The following is a 20,633-nucleotide window of genomic DNA, read 5'->3' on the forward strand; positions in this document are numbered from 1 at the left end:
AGACAAATACGTTGACACATTGTTCTGTTAGTTGCTATGCTATTTTACATACATATCTGCTTATTTTTATGCACACAGCTTTTCAAAATTCACCTTTTAATTGAAAGCTAGCCAACTATAACCTGATCCTAGTCAGAAGAGCCTAGCTACTTTTACAGTTCCCTAGTTGTGTTTATAACCAACACTTTCTATCAAAATAAAAATAGTTTATACTACTTAAAACTAAAAGGCAATAACAAAACTTTAGATACTATAAATCCTAATTGCTTTTCTCAATCGCGGGTCCCCTCCTGTGGAACTCCTTACCCCTTACATTGTGCACTATTTCCGACCCAAAAATGTTTAGGTAGGCCTTGAAGAACGTGCTATTCAAGTAGGCCTTTTTGAGATTCCTGACTAAAACTTCATACACATTCAGTCTTTTTTGTTCCTGCATTTTATCTTGCAGCTTGAAGTAATTAGTTCGTTGTTGTTATTAAATACTATATTTTATGTATAGGCTATTAGGTAAATTTTAAAAGCCCGATGCACGTTGAAATTAAGGGATGCGCAAATATGTCGGGCCGGCGTGTGCCGAGTGAATTTTTAAAACCGCCTAGATACGCTCGTACTTGCTGCTGCATGCACAAATGCAAAGTTCAAAAAAAGGGGCAGGGCATGGGTGGTCCTGGATTTTAACTTGAAATTAGCGCACGTAAAGTTTTATGCACACTGGTGCACGTCAGGATCCCCGCCACGTAACTTTACTTCTGCTATGGATGAACTGTAACTTACAAAACAAAAAAAATCTAGACAGATTAGCGGGGTTTTAAGGGTTGGGTCTAACAGGGGGGGGGAAAGAATGGTATTAAACTAGGGGGATTTGGAAGTCCTGTCCCTTAACTGGATGAACTGGGAACGGATTGGGAAAACTGGCAATGGTGTCAGCACGCGTGTCTTTTAAAATCTCCCCACTTATGCGGTAGAAGTGACATTTGCATGCCCAGGTGCGCACTCACTTAAAATTGCACGCACATGTGCATGTAGTCAGGCTATTTTATAACATGTGCGCTTACGCATGTATATTATACAATGGCTGCGATCCTGGGTGCGGGCCAACGAACGTGCACACATGGGCACCAGCATCCCACTATAAAAGTTACCGTCTAGGTGTTTGCAGGCGGGTTTTAATATGTATGTTACTTGTACCCTGCTCCGAACTATTTGGAGGGTGCAGGGTATAAAACATTTCACACAAATAAATAAATAGATAAATAAATAAGGGGTCTTTACATGTCCTACCTACTCTCAGTGGCATGTGCGGTTGTTCTTAGTGGAGCTAATTATCCTTCCAGTAGGCCTTCAGAGACCCTGTTGCTTCATGTTTCAGTTTTCCAGACTGCTTGCTTGCTTATTCAATCGTATCTCAACCTGTTGCTTTATTAGACTCATAATTGTCTGGCTATTAGGTGAGTTGTGCCTGTAAAAATCTGTGTATAATCAATCTGAATAATTTATTCCAATATCAATTTCTCACTACATGGATAGTTACCCGTTATTTTGTAATATTTTACTTTTCTTTCTTTTTCCCCCATCTCCATCAGTAATTCACCTCTATAAAATTTTGCTTTGCATATTCCCACTGCAAATCTATTTATCTCCTAGTGCAAGAGCAAATATATCATTCGACTTTGCTTTTCTTTAAGGCTTCGCACATATATTACAAATTAATTATTTAAAAGCTTCTGCTTTTTCTAGTTTCCTTTTCAATTGAACAAAAGGCAATAATTAAATATAATTTCTACAGACTCCAAAACAAGAAGTCAAAAGTGCTGGGCTTTCATACATTTCCGACTAGCAAATCCTATGCCCTTTCTTCAAAGACAGAGAAACTAAACCACGAATAAACAGAAATGATAGAAAATAAACTGCTGAAAAGCTCTCTTTCTGTATGGCAGATGTAATTTAGACCTCTGCAATGGAAACAAATAGTCAAATAGGGTCTGGAAAAGGGTGCAGTGCTATATCTTCCCACTGAGGACAATTTAAATCAGTCACAAGTTTAACTGCATTCAGGTCTCTGTTGAAGGGGTCTGTCAAGCTAACTTTCGGGTTTGCATGGACAAAACACTATCTTTGACATTTTTCCCATGTTGTTCACGGGTAAAAGGTTTGACCAGGCAACTCATTACCCTTATAAAATTGTACCCGAGTTAAAAAAAAATTGGCAAGGGGGTGTTCCTGGTTCCAGTTTCACTTTGCCTGGTCAGTGATGCTATTCCGCATTGGCTGGGCCTACAGCTACCCCAACAACTGTGCCCAGGTACATGCAGACCGAATATTCAACTTGGCAATAGAATTGGGTTGAATATCTAGATAAAATTAACCGGACAAAGGTGTCTGGGTAACTTTGTCCGGACACGGCCAGAGGAATATGAGCCTTACTATTAGTTGCAATGAACAAAGGCCCTTTTAGCCTGTGCACTAGGGATATGCATCCGTTTTCCGCAACTTATTTTTTGCTATCTGTTAAATACGTGGGGAGGCGAAACACATCGCGACTACCCACGTAAACAGATTTCTGTCTAATTCGGCCTAAATAAAAATTTAAACCCTGCCACCCTCCTGACCCCCCCAAGACTCACCAAAACTCCCTGGTGGTCCAGCGGTGGGGTCCGGGAACTCACTCAGACTCTCGGTGCTAGTTTCATCATGGCGCCGAGAGCCTTTGTCACAGGGGCTACCGTTGCCATTGGTCAGCCCCTGTGACATGGCCATCGGCGCCATCTTGTGCTCCTACCATGTGACAGGGGCTGACCAATGGCACCGGTAGCCCCTGTGACATAGTATGGGCAAAGGCTATCGGCGCCATTTTGAGTCCTGGACTGGCGTCGAACGGCAGGTCGCTCCGGGACCCCCGTTGGACCCACAGGGACTTTTGGCCAGCTTGGGGGGGCCTCCTGACCCCCACAAGACTTGCCGAAAGTCCAGCGGGGGTCCGGGAGCGACCTCCTTTCACGCCGGCCGCCCGATCCCAATACTGAAAATGGCGCCGATCGCCGCCATTTTGAGACTCAAAATCGCCGTCCCGCCAATACCCAAAATGGCGCCGATCACCGTCATAGTGAGGGCAAAGGCGATCGGCGCCATTTTGAGTACTGGTGGGACGGCGATTTTGAGTCTCAAAATGGCGCCGATCGCCTTTGCCCTCACTATGACGGCGATCGGCGCCATTTTGAGTATTGGCGGGATGGCGATTTTGAGTCTCAAAATGGCGGCGATCGGCGCCATTTTGAGTATTGGGATCGGGCGGCCGGCGTGAAAGGAGGTCGCTCCCGGACCCCCGCTGGACTTTCGGCAAGTCTTGTGGGGGTCAGGAGGCCCCCCCAAGCTGGGCAAAAGTCCCTGTGGGTCCAACGGGGGTCCCGGAGCGACCTGCCGTCCGACGCCAGGCCAGGACTCAAAATGGCGCCGATAGCCTTTGCCTATACTATGTCACAGGGGCTACCGGTGCCATTGGTCAGCCCCTGTCACATGGTAGGAGCACAAGATGGCGCCGATGGCCATGTGACAGGGGCTGACCAATGGCACCGGTAGCCCCTGTGACAAAGGCAATCGGCGCCATGATGAAACTAGCACCGAGGGTGTGAGTGAGTTCCCGGACCCCACCGCTGAACCACCAGGGAGTTTTGGTAAGTCTTGGGGGGGTCAGGAGGGTGGGGGGTTGTAGGTAATTTAGTAGTAACGTATTTACAGATCGACAACTTATTGAATTCTCCATACTTCCGCATGAAACGGAATTGACCCCCCACGAATATGGATCGCGTACGCAACGAAAACTTTTTGCCTGCACACCTCTACTGTGCACATTGCAGTCAATTTTTCAAGGGAAACGACCCACTTTGTTTCCCCTTGAAAATTAACATATGCAAGGTGCATGCACTGAAACCACCCAAATAATACTTTTCTACTGCCGAGGTAGGGTGATGGGGGAATTAGAGCATGTGCATTTGAAAATGTCAAATATGCTTGCTATTTTACTCTCCCAACTTAAACATACCACTGGGGATATCTCCTCTCAACCCAGTTATACTATGGAAGCCCTCATGTACTTTTAGCTGGAAAGAAGAGATCCATTTTCATCTAAGCCTTGAAAACTTTCCTCCCCGTGGATATTCACCTTTAGTACACTTCTGTGCTACTAAAATAAGAGAAGCGTTTGCCACATAAAGTACAGTTCAAACTCTCTGCTCTTATACAGGATTCTGACTTTGGAACCAGAGCTCGGCATCTCCTGCTTAAGTCCTTCTGTGGCCTCTGCTGGTGCCTAATCTTAGAATTGGGATAGCAGCAGTTACTTAGATCTATGATTGCATCATGCTAACTCTTGTTGTATTGACTCCGCAAGGTTAACAAAAACAACAAAAAGCAGAAAAAGCCACAGTCATGCTGTTTTATCAATGCATGCAGTACAGGAAACATTCACACTATACTAATTTAGAAAATGCCATGAGCATGATTTTCTTTTAGAAAAATGAAGAATAAAAGTTGTTCTTTCTTACTACTACTATATTTGGAGCACTCTTCTTTTCGCTTTCTTTCCGAATCTGCCATTTCATGTCCTGGCACCAAAACTTCTGATGTTGGCTAAAATCCCAGATCTGGTCACATGCATCTCTCTCCACTGACAGGATTAGAACATACACCATTTTTATGTCTTGGATAACAGTTTCTAAAATGAAAGGATACATTTGGGTAACTACTACTAATAATGGGGCAGATTTTTAAAGGAGCGTGCGTGGGGGTACATTGTGCGCGCTACCCAGCGCGCACAAATGTACACCCGATTTTATAACATGTATGTGCTGCTGCGCGCATGTAATAAAATCCGGGGTTGGCGCGCGCAAAGGGGTGCACACTTGTGCACCTTGCGCGCGCCAAGCCCTAGGGGAGGCCCGATGGCTTTCCCCGTTCCCTCCGAGGCCGCTCTGAAATCGAAGCGGCCTCAGAGGGAACTTTCCTTTCGCTCCCCCACCTTCCCCTCCCTTCCCTATCTAACCCACCCCCCAGCCCTACCTAAATCCCCCCCTACCTTTGTTCTCTAAGTTATGCTTGCCCGAGGCAGGCGTAACTTGTGCGCGCCAGCCAGTTGCCGGCGCACCGTCCCCCAGCACGGCCGCTGTGCCAGAGGACTTGGGACCACCCTGGACCGCCCTGGCCCCGCCCCCTTCCCGCCCCTTTTTCAAAGCCCCGAGACATACGCGCATACGTGCGTAACCCTTTGAAAATCTACCCCAATTTATCCCCGGGAGCGGATTGCTACCCAATGAGGCCATAAAAGAATTTCTCTGTGGGGCTGGAACCTTCCCAGGCAAGCTTGAACACTGACTTTGTCTTTTAGGGCCTGGATTCTTTGTTGAGTTGGGGGGGGGAGGGGGGGGAGACTACTCCCAAGGCCCCGAGTGCGAAGGTGGCTCCAGTGTGTCCTTGTTCCTGGGGAAAAGGTTACTTGTATGTCCCAGTGTGTGCTGGCGGTGCCAAATAAAGTCACTGGAGTCTCTGTGTTAGTATCCAAACAAACCTTTACTGTTTAAATATGTGGAAATAGCACAATACTGATCCACAGCACCATAGGATATTCTGCCTCAATCTGAGCCGGAATATTGGCTGCCAGAGCCAGGGGAATTTCTACCCTCCAGGGTTTGGAAAAATAGAGTCTCCAGGGGGACAGGGTGTTCTTTAGATGGGCAGGACACCCCTCCAATTGATACAAGGATGTTACAGTCTCTGCACAGAAAGATAAACTCTCTCTCTCCCCAGGGGGTTGAAAGCACCGGATGGGTGTCTTCAAAGCTGTTAGGCTTTGCCTTTCTCACAGTTAGTTCATATCAATATTTCTTTGTTTCTGAGGCAGTCTTGGTTCTTTTCTGTTATGATCCCTGCTGGGAGGGATCCCCTGAAGCAGGTCTCTCTGTGCTCCAGTCAGGAAGGAAGGGCAGACAGAACTTTCTTCTGGATCTTGAAATTAATCTTTCCAGAAACTGAAGATAACCCCGGAGGGTATCCTTACAGCAGGTCACTGACGCCCCCTTCCTCAATGAGGGTATGGAGGGCAAGCCTTCCCTAACCTGCCCAGGCCCAGACCCAGGGTTCCCCATTCCCTGGGGCCCAGGAGCTGAACAGGCTCCAGTAAGGCTCCTACCACTTCCAAAAAATGTACCCAGAGGGAGAAAATCCAAACCAGCCAGTGAGTGGACTGGAAAGGAAAAACCCCTCCCAACCCTGGTCAGGATCACCAAACAGGGCTTGCTTGGCTCCTCTGACTGGGCCTGCAAAAGAACAAAACCTAAGCTCCTTTCTACCTCTAAACTGTTTTCCAAACTCAAAGGACTGCCTCCCAAGCTGTAGCAAGGGAGCTGCTATATTATCCTGTCCAGGGGGACGGCCATTCCAGACCCCGCAGAAAGAGGGGGCTGAATGTGAATGGATCCTCCCCACTAATCATTCTGCTCTAGCTGGCTGATACGTAACTCCCAGGACTTACTGGTAGCGTGATCGTAGGGTCTGCTACATTTGTAATTGGAAGTCAGTGTAAAATTTGTATCTTGTGATGTAGCTCTCAATTACTCCACAAGGACATGGCACCTTACCTCTTAAATTCTATCAAGTATCCACTACACAAAGTGTTCTTAGGGCTTTTGAGAGAGACTTACATAATTTGGATCCCTACCCATCCCTGAGTGGTGCGTCGCATTGGGAAAATGTTTAATTGATAAAACTATGTCTCAGACCTGCCAAAGGAACTTTAGCCACTGTCAAGCCAACTAGTTGTTTCTCAGCTATGGGAAGAGAGACAGAATTTATGTGCTTTTCCATGAAGTTTATCCTTATGCTGCAGAATCAGCAACTACATGGTTAACTGGCAACTTACAGAGTGAGGAGATCACATGAAATTGGTGAGCCTATGAGAAATGGCCAGCAACCAGGAAGGAAAGAAAGGAGTTGCTGCACCTATCATTGAATCTATAGGGAGTGAAACAAAAGAAAACAGAAGCATGTTGTTCTGTCTGCCCAGGTATTTGTTTGTATCTGGGGAGTGGCAGAGAGCTGTGCAATTGAGGAAGAGGTGCAAGCAATCCCACTGGAGCTGGAGACAAGGATTTTTCTACTTGTACTGAGAAATAAATGAAAAACAAAATACCTTTAGAGGGGACTTTTTCTCAGAGAACAATTCCGATCTGTTGCTGTTATAGCCTGAAAGTCTGGGGTATTAGTGATATAGAGATCCTGTTAGATCCCTCCTGGAAATTCTACAGAATATTCCATTTGTGTGGGGAGAAATCATAGTAACAATGTGGGAGGTAGTTCCCCTCTGGGAGAATGTCCAAGGTATGTTCCTCTGATATAAATACCTAAACCACCATCTTATGTCATGGACTTTCTGTTTCCTTCCCATGGGCAGCATGCCATGGCTGCCACCTGATTTTTCTGTTGTTTAAGTTAATGTAGCCATGGGGACTCTTATTTTCCACCTGCCCTATCCCTTTATATTCTTATGCTGATTTATTTGAGTTCTGAGTACCCATTAACTAAGGACTCAGTTACTTTCTATTTTTCTGTTTCAAAAAACAACGGGAGAGGTTTTATTCACTGAGAAAGTACCTGAGGATCATCTGATTCCAGAGGGAGGGATGACTCATAGCCGTCCAGAGGAGAAGGCGAAAAGGGAGGAAATAGTTGAGGTGGACTCCTCATAGGGCCTATGAACATCTACTGGAGTTATTGCTCTGATACTAGAAGGGAGGAAAATAATTGGTGCCTATTGGGGTACATGAAGAGATTATGGCGTGTGAGAAGACAGCATGGAGAGGTAGGAGAGAAATAACTGTGTAAGACTGGATTTTATCTTTAACATTTCACCTACATTGGGAGGGAAGCGACAAACTTACTCTATGCCAATGGGATGGGAGAAATATCATATTAAAGACTGAATTAATTGACTTTACCCTTTTAAACTTTAAACAAGACTTGAAGTCACAAATTTATTAAGAGACAATAGTAACACTGATAAGTGAATCAACCACTGTAAAGACTATCTTCATCAATTCATAACATCTCAGTAAAAGTAATGTTGGAAATTAAATTCACTTCCAGTGGGCTTTTACTGTGCCTAATGACTTTAATGCTCATCAGTGCTATTATCCTTATTGTTGTGTACAAGAACATTGAACAGTGACTTAATGGTTTACAATGCCAGGGCCTTGAAAGTTCTTTTCCTCCACTTAAGGAATCCTGGAGATTAAAGACTTTTCAGTTAAAGACTTTTCAGTTAAAGGTTTTTCTGTGTTCAAACTGTTATATGTAAAGCTGGTTGCTAAATTATTGTTTCACTGTAAACCGAGGTGATGTAAAGCTATACGTACCTCGGTATAAAAGAACCTATAAATTAATTAATTAATTAATTAATTAATACAACTTAATATAAAAGGAAAGTTTACCAACAGTGATTGTATTTAAGATATGGCCTCTGGAACCACTATCTGGGTTCAACCATTCCTTAGTTGCAGTGACAAGGCCCTATAACCAGGGAACTGCAAGGGAAAAGAGTAAATTCCAGCCTGTGTTTGTTTTCTCTGCTGAAAATGGACTAAGGGGAAAATGGACTAAGGGGAAGTGGAGATGACTTTTGCTACAGGGAGATAGATATTCTGTTAACCTACAGTGTTCATCTGGTTTTCTGCCTTCTGCATTCTCATAGGACAATCTGGGCCCCTCTGTTTTTTGTTTTTTGTGTACAACGACAGTCACTGAAATAATAAAAAGTATTTATTTCCTGGATAAGTAGGTAATTATTAGCTGAGGTTTGTTAACAGTTCACAACTTTATTAAGTTGCTTGACCTAACTTGCATAGAATCCTATCTTCAGCGATATTTGTACATTTTATTTCAGCTTTACTCGAAACTCTGAGGTCCATATTCAAAAGGATTTAGTCAGATAACTAAGAAGTTATCTACCTAAATGAAAATGAGGCCACTTGTCCATCTAAATTCTTGTCATAGATTGTATAAAACATATAAACCATTGTGATGGCTATACCGAACGACGGGTTATAAAACCCAATAAATAAATAAATAAGTAAGTAAGTAAATAAATAAATAAATATAAATAAATAAATAAGTATTTAGCCTGCTAGAATTTGGCCAGATAAGTCGGGCATTTCAGGGGAAGTCCAGAAGCATTCCGAGGAGGAGCTGAGTTAGCTGGATAAGTTATCTGGCTAACTTCAATATTTATCCGGCTAACTCTGAATGGCCCCATACACCTGTCCTAAAGTTAGCCTGATAAACTTATCCGGCTAACTTTAGGATATCCGGGTATATTCAGTGGCATGGCTGTGCCACTTAATATAGAACACTAATTAGTTGCTGAATATGTACCTCTCTGTGCCTAAAATGTATTTATTTTGATTCATTTATTTATAAACATTTGATATTTTGCTTTTTCCTAAGCTAGGAGGATTGCAATCAAGGTTCAATCAAAATTACAATCAAAAATTCTAATCACAATGTAGAACACTGAACACGAAGGAGGGAATAAATACAGATACAGTTAAGGTATCAGGTAGAATGTAAGAAGTTAACTGAATTGTAAATAATACATATAGTAGATAATAAAGGGTGCATTCAGTGAATTGGATAGTAAGAATAAAAAGATGGGTACAAGAGTACGAACACTTATGTGATAAAGTAAACACCTAGTGCAGAGGTAGGAAGAACTAAATAAATAGGATTCACTTGGTGATAGACAGCATGTGGAATCATGATCAAGAAGTCAGGTAATCAGGTGGTAGAAGAAGAGTCTCTGCTGTAGAATTTGGGGTAAGGCCTGGCTCAAAAGCCAAGCTTTGATTTTATTTTCAGAATGTGAGGTGAAACATTAAGTTCTTAAGTACTTACTTCAGCTGCTGCAGAGACCCAAGACCGATGCCATTCTTAATATCCCAGAGTCCTATTCATGAAGTCTGCTGATTCTGCCCTTCCCACTTCTGCTGTGGGCTTTGCTTAACTTAGCTTATAATTTTCTTTGGGTACAGAGTATGCACACATTAGCCTATTTTATAGACAAGATAAGAAAAAAGATAAAATCAACACTATTAAACATATTGTATCTCCACTTTCCATGCATGATATTATGTTAACACTAGCAGAGGCATGCAGATGGCTGATGAGGTATGGAATGCTTCAAAGCTGGCTGCTTCCATAATTTTAGTCTCTGTGCATCTTCATGATAAATGTTGACCCTTAAGGTTAACTAGCTTTTTTAAAATCAAATGTGAAAGGCCACTGAGCACAGCTCCTTTCCTGCTGTAAAGTAATTACTGGATAGATTTTGATATATATTCCAGTATTCCAGATTAGCCCTAATTATAACTTTCTTCTGATCTCAAGTGATTTACTGATGTTTTAAATTAGAATTACAAATCTCCACAAACTAGCAAGGATTCACTCATTCCTTTCTGAATCCTAAGTCATTCTTCATAAATATTTACATTTTAGACTTTATTAACTTGAGGTCTATTAAACTTAAATGGTAATAGTAAATATTTAGAATATTTAGAATACTAATAAAAAAACCCATTAATTAGCAACTCATTAACAGCCAAGCAGAAACTCAACAACTTAGGCCTGGATTTTCTAAAATTGCAGGCCTTAGTGAATCGCACAGTACCGGGGGTTGGGGGGCGAAGCGGGGGGCGGGCCTGCGAAAGCCGGCAGTGATCGCACCACCGCGGTGCGATCGCTGCCAGGTTTCGCAAACCAATAGCTGTGAAAGGTGGTGTTATTGGGCGCATTACTGACGGCAATAAGGAGCCTTACTTTTTCGCCATCAGCAATGTCTTCGCCGTGTCCACCCCGGTGCCGCCCCGACTCCTCCCCTTCTGGTGCCGACTCCACCCCAATCTAGCTATCGCGTGCGAAAGCTATTGAAAATGACCCCCTTAGTTTTTTATTTTTATGTGATTTTCATTTTCTAATGCATTTTTATTTTTATATTGTTATATTTTATGACTGTTTTTCTAATTTTATATGTTTTAGGTTATTATGTTATCTTGCTACTCTTTGAGGGTAAGTATCTCCAAATGGGATTTGTGCATACCTTCAGAACGATCAGTGCGTGGAAAATAGGCGCTCATGATTGAGTGCCCACTCTCCTAACACACAACTATAGACCTCTCCAGGGCACCTGATTTAATATTTAAATCGGCTGTGGCATTGAAAAGGAGGTGCTAGGGGAAATTGTCGTCCTTAGCACCTCCTTGGCAGAGGGTGCCTAGGAGAGGTGGCTGTCAGTGGGTTAGGAAAAAGGATGCTCAATTTTACGAGCATCCATTTTCCTAACCTGATCAATTTGCAGAACAGCAGGATATAAATTAGAAAACTAAATAAATAAAAGAACTCATTGGAGCCAAATAGCAACTCTATAGCTGCCTATTTTACATAGAACATAGAACATACCGGTAGAAATGACGGCAGATAAAGACAAAATGGTCCATCCAGTCTGCCAGCAAGCTTATGGTAGTACTAGCCGCACCTTACAGGTCTCCCCCATAATAAAAGAAAGTTACCTCCATACTTAGTTTCCCAAACCATTAAAGTCAGGGCCCTTGTTGGTTCCTGTAGGAGATCGCTCCCGGACCCCCGCTGGACTTTTGGCAAGTCTTGTGGGGGTCAGGAGGCCCCCCCAAGCTGGCCAAAAGTCCCTGGGGGTCCAGTGGGGGTCCGAGAGCAATCTCCTACACTCCTGACGTCGGGGGACAAAAAAACAAAATGGCGCCGGCGCTACCTTTGACCTGTCATATGACAGGTCAAAGGTAGTGCCGGCGCCATTTCTACAACGCACGGAGGTCCGAGAGTAAAAGATCACACCGGGACCCTTCCTCTGGACCCCAGGTAATTTAAGGCATTTTGGGGGGGTTCGGGAGGGTGGGGGATTTATTTTAAAGGGTCGGGGTGGGTTTTAGGGTTGTTTTAGTGTGCCGGTTTTCCCGCCCTCCCCCTTCCCCTCCCCCCCCCACTGGACCCCAGGTAATTTAAGGCATTTTGGGGGGTTCGGGAGGGTGGGGGATTTATTTTAAAGGGTCGGGGTGGGTTTTAGGGATGTTTTAGTGTGCCGGTTTTCGATTTACACGATTTACACGATATTTAAAAAACCCAAACTGCGACGATCCGATTCCCTCCCCCTCCCAGCCGAAATCGATCGTTAAGATGATCGATCACACGATTCACATCTCTAATATTTAGCACTACTTGACTAATTTAAGCCCCGGCCTGGAATGTCCCCACTCCACTTCTTTTTATCCAACTAAGGGTTAGCCAGGCAATGACTCAGCCAATCAGCGGGGAAGATATTAAATCCACAAGCTTGTCTGGGTAAATGACAAACTTAGCCAGAGAAATCCTTTTGAATATGGTCCTGGGTATTTACGAGTTAATTTAAAAAATGCAGTGTTCATAAATTTGGTCATGAACCTAGGCAAAAAGAAAGCTTAACCATTGCTAGAAAGCCTAATGATACCTTCAGTTTTTTCCATCAGTTGCAAAAATAGATTTTTAGTTGATATAAGCAGAAAGTCTATTTGTATGAGTTTCTCACATCTTTATGGCTAAGTGGACTAACATGGCATGAATATTACTTCATTTCTTGAGATACTGTGCAAATCTGACCCTTCCTGCATCTCCTAAAACATCATTACACATCACTGCTCAGATGATTTATTTATGAATATTTGTAAATCATCTGGGACCAGAGCCAAAATATCTGTCTTGTATGGAAGACTGTGGATGTCTTCTGATGAATAATACTGTTGTTGGCATCCATTGATCAATGAATGATGGTGGTGCTATATTGCAATTATTCTAATTGATAAAATGATATACAGTAACTGCTACTAAATATGAGTTAGCAGGTATAAACTGACCTGCACTACTGGACATAGTAGCATAGTGTATATTGTATTATTTTTGTAAATTTACTTAGGCCTATTAAAAATGATCACATATTATGAGATGTTATGAGCTGAATTTTAAAATGGCCACACGCACAAATACTGGCACTTACATGCGTGGCTGGACCCTGCGTGCACCGTGCGCATTTTCAAATGGGTCCAGCCTCGTACATAAGTGCCGATACGCGCACAAGTACCAGGCCCTGAAAAAGGGGCCAGCTGGGTGGGGAGGGGCGGGGCGAGACAGAGGCCTCCCCAGAGATAGCCAGTGATGAAACAGACTTTTCAGTTTCAAAACATAACATTTATTAAGTAGCTGAGAGATCTTATAAGAGCTGGCAGAATTTATTTCATGCATGCATACAAAAATCAAAATAGCGGAAACTGAAGGGAGTGAGATTGTGTTTCCTTCAGGTAGTAAATGGAGCCGATTAAAGAATATACTGTTTCTCGTGCAATGCCGTTTGCTCATCGTTTTAAATTTTATACTGTTAAATGTGGCTTGCATATGCTTCCCTCCTCCCCTCTTTCATCCCCTGCATTTGCTGGTAATTTTCCTTCATGCGCCTCTCAGACATCACATATTCTGCTTACTTGGTGCTTCCTTTGTTTCTTGTAACTTTCTTGGCACTTTTCTTATCAGGAATTCACTCTGCACTCTCATGCCATTCTTAGCCTCAGTTGTTCTGTCTCTGGGCTGAATTTTGTTCTCTTCAGGCCTTTTTATTCCAGTTACTAGTCAACATGAGGCAGTTTTCTTAAAGCAGTAATTAACCTATATCCTCATTTCCCTCTTGATGATTGGGACAATCATCACCATCAGGGCCATGTGACTGTCTTAGGTTGTCAGAGGGCGTACTCTGATCTTACCCGTCATTGTCAACATGACTCATCCTGAGGAGGTCCCTTTCCAGGGAAGCTGCTGTATCGAGGGAAGCATAGATGTTCTGTGTCATACTTGACCTCTGAATGTTGATCGTGTTCAAGGTAATAGGAGTCATTGTTTGGGCCCATAAACAATAAACAGGTAAGCAAACACATACACACTACTATCACAATTATAAGAAGGACCAGAGCAAACAACAAGAGACCCCTGCAATTTCCCCTAGGGATGTGAGCCAGTTTACCAGTTGTTCCCACCAAGTAGATCAAATCCATTACTAATTCAGAATTATCAACGGAAACACAACCTTGTCCTTTTACAATAGCACATACTCTGCCTTGGGATAATAACAGATAATTATTTGTGCATATGGCTGTGATAATTCATTAATAGTTTTGTTAAAAGCATATTCATAAGCCTTAACTTCTACAATGGCTTGTATGTGCTGTATTTTTGTACCATAAATTGGAAAAGGAATCCCTGTAACTAATGGAATGACACCTGTAATGGCTAAACCTACATTTTGGCCTTCAGTAAGTAGGGAGGTTTTGTTAGAATTAAGGAAATCTAACGACTGTTGCAATTCTCTCTTCAATTGGGAATAATTAGAGTAAACATTTGGAATTACAGACAATTCGGATAATGTGTGTGTAGGATAGAACACTTGCACTGAAACAAGTGCCAGCCCACCCTGTGGGGAAGTGCTCGGTATGCTTTGTGTCCACATACAAAATAATGTCCTTGTAGGGCTACCAAACCACCTGGGTGAGTCCCTGCACATGAAAGTGAAGGAAGTCAAGAAAATAAAAACAAGAAATAAGGGAGAAAGAATTATACATCCCTCTTGAACCTTGAATATGATCAGACAAGCATCCATAGATAAAGATAGAGGAGAACATATCAAGCAATCATTTAGCTGACTCAGCAAGTAAATGCATATACATTTTAGAAATTATAGGACTGGAAAATGCTACAAAACACTTGGAATGTAGAGACTAATAAAAACTGCATTAATTCAGACTTATCATTAATTTGAAAATCTAAATAATGGCATCTGCAAATAGGTACCTAACTAGATATTGACTCGTATATCATAAAAATATTTTTGTTATGACAATCAGTTATCACATGTCAAATAAGGGTACATTGACTCAAAAAACAAAGGAAACAACATCTAGGTAAGTCATAGAACAAGACGAACATAAAGAGAAAATCAGGCAATAAGTGTGAACATTTCAGTTCATATAATGAAAGGTGCAAGATGGCTTCTGTGGCAAAGGATGGGATGATTTCTGAATTCAATGACATGTCATATATAGTTCTCTCAGTATGGTGTATTTTTTTTTTTTACTTTGAAGCATAGTCTCTTAATTCATTATTAACAGGCCAATACAGTAAAGCTTGGCCGCATTTACCCCATTTCTAACCCGCTGTGTACTCACAATTTGGCCGCGTAAGTCTAACCCACGATTCACTATCTGTTTTTACCGATCCTTACCGCTTCTTTAACTCGACGTGTTTCCCTTTCCGCCCGTGGCATGTATATGTATGTAAACGATCCGATTAGCTATTCCCTCCCATACAGTAAAGTGCGCCCCGACTATCGCTTTTTTAACCTGCTATCTTGCCGCGTCTTTAACCTACTAATTTACTGCCTACCCTGACACTGGCGTTAATGTGGTGAACTTAGCCGCCCAGTCCCAAACCAACCCAATCCACAAAAAAAAATGCTTCTCGCACTTAGCCGCCCAGTCCCAAACCAACCCAATCCACAAAAATAAATGCTTCTTGCACTTAGCCGCCCAGTCCCAAACCAATCCAATCCACAGAAAAAAAAATGCTTCTCACATTTAGCTGCCCAGTCCCAAACCAAACCAACCCAATCCAAGCCCCAGCAGAGAGAGACGAAATTTCACAGTCCCAAACTTTCCCCCAGCCCCCGCTCACCTGCCCTGGCCGCGGCCACACAAGCCCCCAGCAGCAGCAGTAGAAGTAGAAGGGCGGCGAGAGAGAGCAGCTTCAGCAGCCCCGCCGGCGAAGGTGAATACGTGCATGCCTGTAGGTCTAATATGGGCGCTCAAGGCAGCGAAGGCGCATGCGCACATGCCGTGCATCCCTCACTCGCCCCCCTTTCTCTCTGCTGTTAACCCCTTAACTGCCTTGTCCTTTCAAGTTTTAAACTTTAACACTAGTAATTTACTCCTCTAGGAATTCTGAAACAAGGAAAAGCAATATATCCTTTTCTGATAATAAATTAAATACTCATAGCCTTTCAAAATCTAATTATTATATGAAAATAGCTTCAAATGAGCACATTTTGCACAAACATGTCTCACAATTCTATAGAAAAGTTGTTGAATATCTTTGGCAGTAAATTGACAGTGGAAGTGGTAGTGGTGGTGATGGTAGTCGTCTGTAGACCACTTTGAATGGTGTTGATCCAGTTGATGTTGCTGGATGAGAGTTGATGGCGAATTCAGCCCAGGGTAACAGTTCAGCCCAATCATTCTGGTGAGTGCCCACATAGGCACGAATGAACTGCTTGAGTGTCCTATTCATTCTCTCTGTTTGCCCGTTAGACTGTGGATGGTATGCTGAGGTGAAGTTGAGAGAGATATCAAACTTCTTGCCCAATGCCTTCCAGAACATCTCTCCAGATGACTCCGTCTGATGTTTCGTGTCTCGTCCCTCATCGGACCTTCTTTGTGGTATGTTCCAGTCCTCAGCTTTCCCTTCCTGAAGCCTTGGAGTTCCTCGTCTGTGTCTAGATGTTCCAGAGGTCCCAGACGTCCAGATGTCCTCTCGTCCAGATGTCTGCTTGTTCACTCATCCAGATGTCTGAATATCCACTCATCCAGATGTCCACTCATCCAGATGGCCATATATCCAGATGTCCACTTGTTCAGATGTGCAGATGTCCTTGCATCCGGAGGTACCATTCTCTTGTGTACCGATGTCCTTCATTCCTATCCTGATCCTGAAGAATCTAGTGAATTGGACTCCTCGATCGGAGACTATGTGCTTAGGCATGCCATGTAGGCAAAAGATGTGGGTGATGAAGAGCTTAGCAAGCTCCATGGCTGTGGGTAAGCCAGGGAGAGCCACAAAGTGAGCCATCTTTGAGAACCAATCTACAGTTACCCAGATCGTGTTGTTTCCTCCTGAGAGTGGTAAGTCTACCACAAAGTCTGTAGCAATATGTGTCCATGGCTCATCTGGTACTGGCAGGGGTTGGAGTAGGCCCCAAGGACGACCGGGTGGCAGTTTCTGTCTGGCACAATTAACGCAGGAAGCAACGTAGGAGAATGTGTCTTCCTTCATAGTGGGCCACCAGTAATAGTTCTGCAATTTAGACAGAGTTCTGCGTTGACCAGGGGGTCCAGCCAGTTTGGAGTCATGAGCCCATGATAGCAGCTTTTTTCTTAGGTTCTTGGGTACAATGGTTTTACCCGCAGGTACTGAGTGAGTAGCTGCTAAGATAACTCTTTTCGGGTCGATAATATTTTGTGGTTCATCTGGTACGTCCTCAGAGAGGAATGAGATAGATAGGGCATCTGCTCTGATGTTCTTATCTCCAGGGCGGTATTTCAGCACAAAGTCAAATCTGTTGAAAAACAGAGACCATCTCGCTTGCCTATGGTTTAGGCCCTGTGCGTTGCGGAGGTACTCCAGATTTTTATGGTCTGTAAAGACTGTGATCTGATGTTGTGCTCCTTCGAGCCAAGGGCACCACTCCTCGAATGCCATCTTTATTACCAGGAGCTCTTTATCTCCTATTCCGTAGTTCTTCTCTGCTGGTGAGAAGCAACGGGAGAAAAATGAGCATAGGTGTAAGGCCTTAGAATTACCGGCCTGGCTTAGCACAGCCCCTACGCCGACGTCTGATGCATCAACCTCAACGATGAATGGCTTAGTTGGATCCGGGTGTCGGAGGCACGGCTTGCTCGCGAAGGCATCTTTCAGTTTCTGGAATGCTGTTACTGCCTCCGTAGACTAATTGGCAAATTTGGCACCTTTCTTTGACATAGCTGTAAGCGGAAATGTTAGTGAGGAGTAGTTCTTGATGAATGTTCTGTAATAGTTGGTGAAACCGAGGAATCTTCTGAGAGCCTTTAGACCAGTGGGTTGTGTCCATTTCTTAATGCTCTCCAGCTTCTGTGGATCCATTAGGAAACTTGGTTGGAAGCAATGTACCCCAAGAAAGGCACTGATTCTTTGTGAAACTCGCACTTAGACAACTTGGCATATAGATGATTCTCGCAGAGTCTTTGCAGCACTCTTTTGACATTCTTGATATGAGAGGTCATGTTTTGGGAGAATATCAAGATATCATCTAAGTATATGACGACACATTTGTAGAGGAGGTCCTGCAAAATGTTGTTCATTAAATTTTGGAAGACAGCCGGAGCGTTGCACAAGCCAAAGGGCATCACTAGATATTCAAAGTGACCGTCCCGGGTGTTGAAGGCTGTCTTCCATTCATCGCCAGAGTGGATGTGGACTAAATTGTAGGCTCCCTTGAGACCAAGCTTGGAGAAGATCTTGGTTCCCTGTAGTCTATCAAATAGCTCTGAAATGAGTGGTAGGGGGTAGTGATCTTTCACCATTATCTCGTTAAGACCCATGTAATTTATACATGGATGCAACATTCCTTCCTTCTTCCCCACAAAGAAGAAGCCTGCGCCAGCAGGAGACTGGGAGGGTCGTATGAAGCCTTTTTGAAGGTTCTCCAGAATATGGCCTTATTCTCTACCACGGAGAGAGGGTAGACCTGTCCTTTGGGTGGTTCAGTGTTAGGCTTCAAATTGATGGCGCAGTCATAGGGTCTGTGTGGCGGTAGTACGTCTGCAGCTTCTTTAGAAAATACAACTTGAAATGATGCGTATTGAGGCGGCAACCCAGGCATTAATGGGGTAGTTGGCATGCAGGGTATAGGAGCGACCTCCATCAGACATTTACCATGGCAATCTGGACCCCAATGTCAAAGCTCCAGAGTGGCCCAATTGAATTGAGGCATATGCTGCTGCAGCCACGGTAGCCCCAGAACTATAGGGTGCATGGCCTTCTCTAAAACAAAGAAGGAGATGGTTTCAGAATGGAGAGCACCGGTCCGTAGACATACTGGTTTGGTGAGTTGGGTTACTTAGCCCAGTAAGGGCTTTCCATGAATTGAAGATAGGAGTAGTGGAGACATCATGTTGGTAGTGGGGATCCACAAGTGCTCCACTAGTCGTTGTAAAATGAAATTAACTCTTGCCCCTGAGTCCACTAGGGCAAGCGTCTGAGAAGGTGCAGTAAGACCTAAGAAGAGTCCTCCCGCAGGGCTTAGGGCTGCCATTTTCCCGGACATATAGGGCATGTTTGAACAGCATGGCCAGCTTGTCCACAATACATGCACAACCCCAATTTCTTCCGAGTTCTTCTCTCTTTTGACGTCAGGTGGCTGCGGCCTAATTGCATTGGTTTTTCTTCGCCAGCAACTGGACCTGAGGGAACAGGCCAAGGTGTGGACTTAACTCAAGCTTCACCCTGACAGGGTCTTCTGAGAGTCTTGGTCTCTTGAATTTTGTCACGAAGTTGGCAATCAATCCTAGTTGCCAACTTCACCAGTTCAGCCAAGGTCTCAGGCATCTCACAAGCTGCGAGCTCGTCTTTCAAACGAGAGTTCAGTCCTTCAAAGAAGAGGGTCCTCAGGCATTTAGTCCCAATGTAATTCAGACGCCAGTGTCTTGAATTCGATAGCGAAGTCAGCTAAAAGGTTAGGTACCTTGCTTCAGGTGAACCAACGAAGATCCTGCAATGGTATGCCGGGCAGGGTCATCAAAAACTGATTTGAACAGCTCAAGGAATCCGGCAAGATCATGTAGAATAGGATCATCGTGCTCCCACAGCGAAGAGGCCCAAGTCAACGCTCTTCCATCCAGATAAGACAGGATATAGGTAGTCTTGGCATAAGCTGTAGGAAAATGGCTAGGTTGCAGGGAAAAGTGCTTGCAACACTGGTTAATAAAACCTCTACATTTCCAAACTTCCCCCGAGAAGTGCATTGGAGCAGATAGAGGTACAATAGTCTTGACCGTCACTTCTGGCGGTGTAACTTCTTTACTTGTGGTGGTGAGTAAGTTCATCTGTGCATACAGCTGATTGAATGCAGCAGTCAAATTCTTCAGCGCATTCTGCTGTTTGGAGATTCGCTGGGCCAGGACTGGAATGGCCTGTAATGCGGTGAGCTGAGCCGAATCCATGGAGTTAGCAATCTGTTAGGGTTTAGCGGTGTTTGGGTGGATTCTTGGGTACTATGGCAGATGACCACGCCCATGGGGAGGGGCCCCGTGAGGAGCCACAGTACTGGGCTAGACTCAGGATGCACAAACACAGAATTAGATCTTTTATTACACAACTTGATGGATACCACCAGAGGTGGCAGTAGTGAGGTCATCTGGATGTAGAAGTCTCGGGACCCTCGGCAGAGGGAACCCTTCTCACCCCGTTGGTATAGGGGACTTCCGGTGTAGGTTTCCCAGCAAGACAATGCTGTAGATGAGAGAGACTGAGAGTTAGATTACTCACTAGATGGTAGCTGCAAGGAAGCGGCAGAGTAGCTAAGACTGGTCGAAACCAATCCTTTGCTAACTCAATTAGCTAGCAACAAAGTACAGGCTATATACCCAGATGGCATGACATCACTTGAGGAGGGTTGGGTTCACGCCAATGCTGGAATAAAGACGTGGGTAGTGCGCACGCGCGCACCCTAGTAGGGCCTT

The 20,633-nt window shown here is 44.0% G+C and overlaps 1 long non-coding RNA gene across 2 annotated transcripts in view; it reads right to left on the bottom strand.

The window, feature by feature from the left end:
* Positions 1-20,633, bottom strand: part of LOC115096266 — a 189,024-nt gene that overhangs the window by 13,746 nt on the left and 154,645 nt on the right. Inside the window, exons 3-4 of one of the 2 annotated variants that reach the window (XR_003858009.1) lie at positions 9,937-10,090; positions 4,542-4,711 (exon numbers count right to left, since the gene is read on the bottom strand). This is a non-coding gene — a long non-coding RNA (uncharacterized LOC115096266). The remainder of the gene's footprint in view (positions 1-4,541; positions 4,712-9,936; positions 10,091-20,633) is intronic. The other variant, XR_003858010.1, reaches the window with a different exon arrangement.

The sequence above is a fragment of the Rhinatrema bivittatum genome, chromosome 7, assembly GCF_901001135.1.
Source record: "Rhinatrema bivittatum chromosome 7, aRhiBiv1.1, whole genome shotgun sequence".
Lineage (NCBI taxonomy): Eukaryota > Metazoa > Chordata > Amphibia > Gymnophiona > Rhinatrematidae > Rhinatrema > Rhinatrema bivittatum.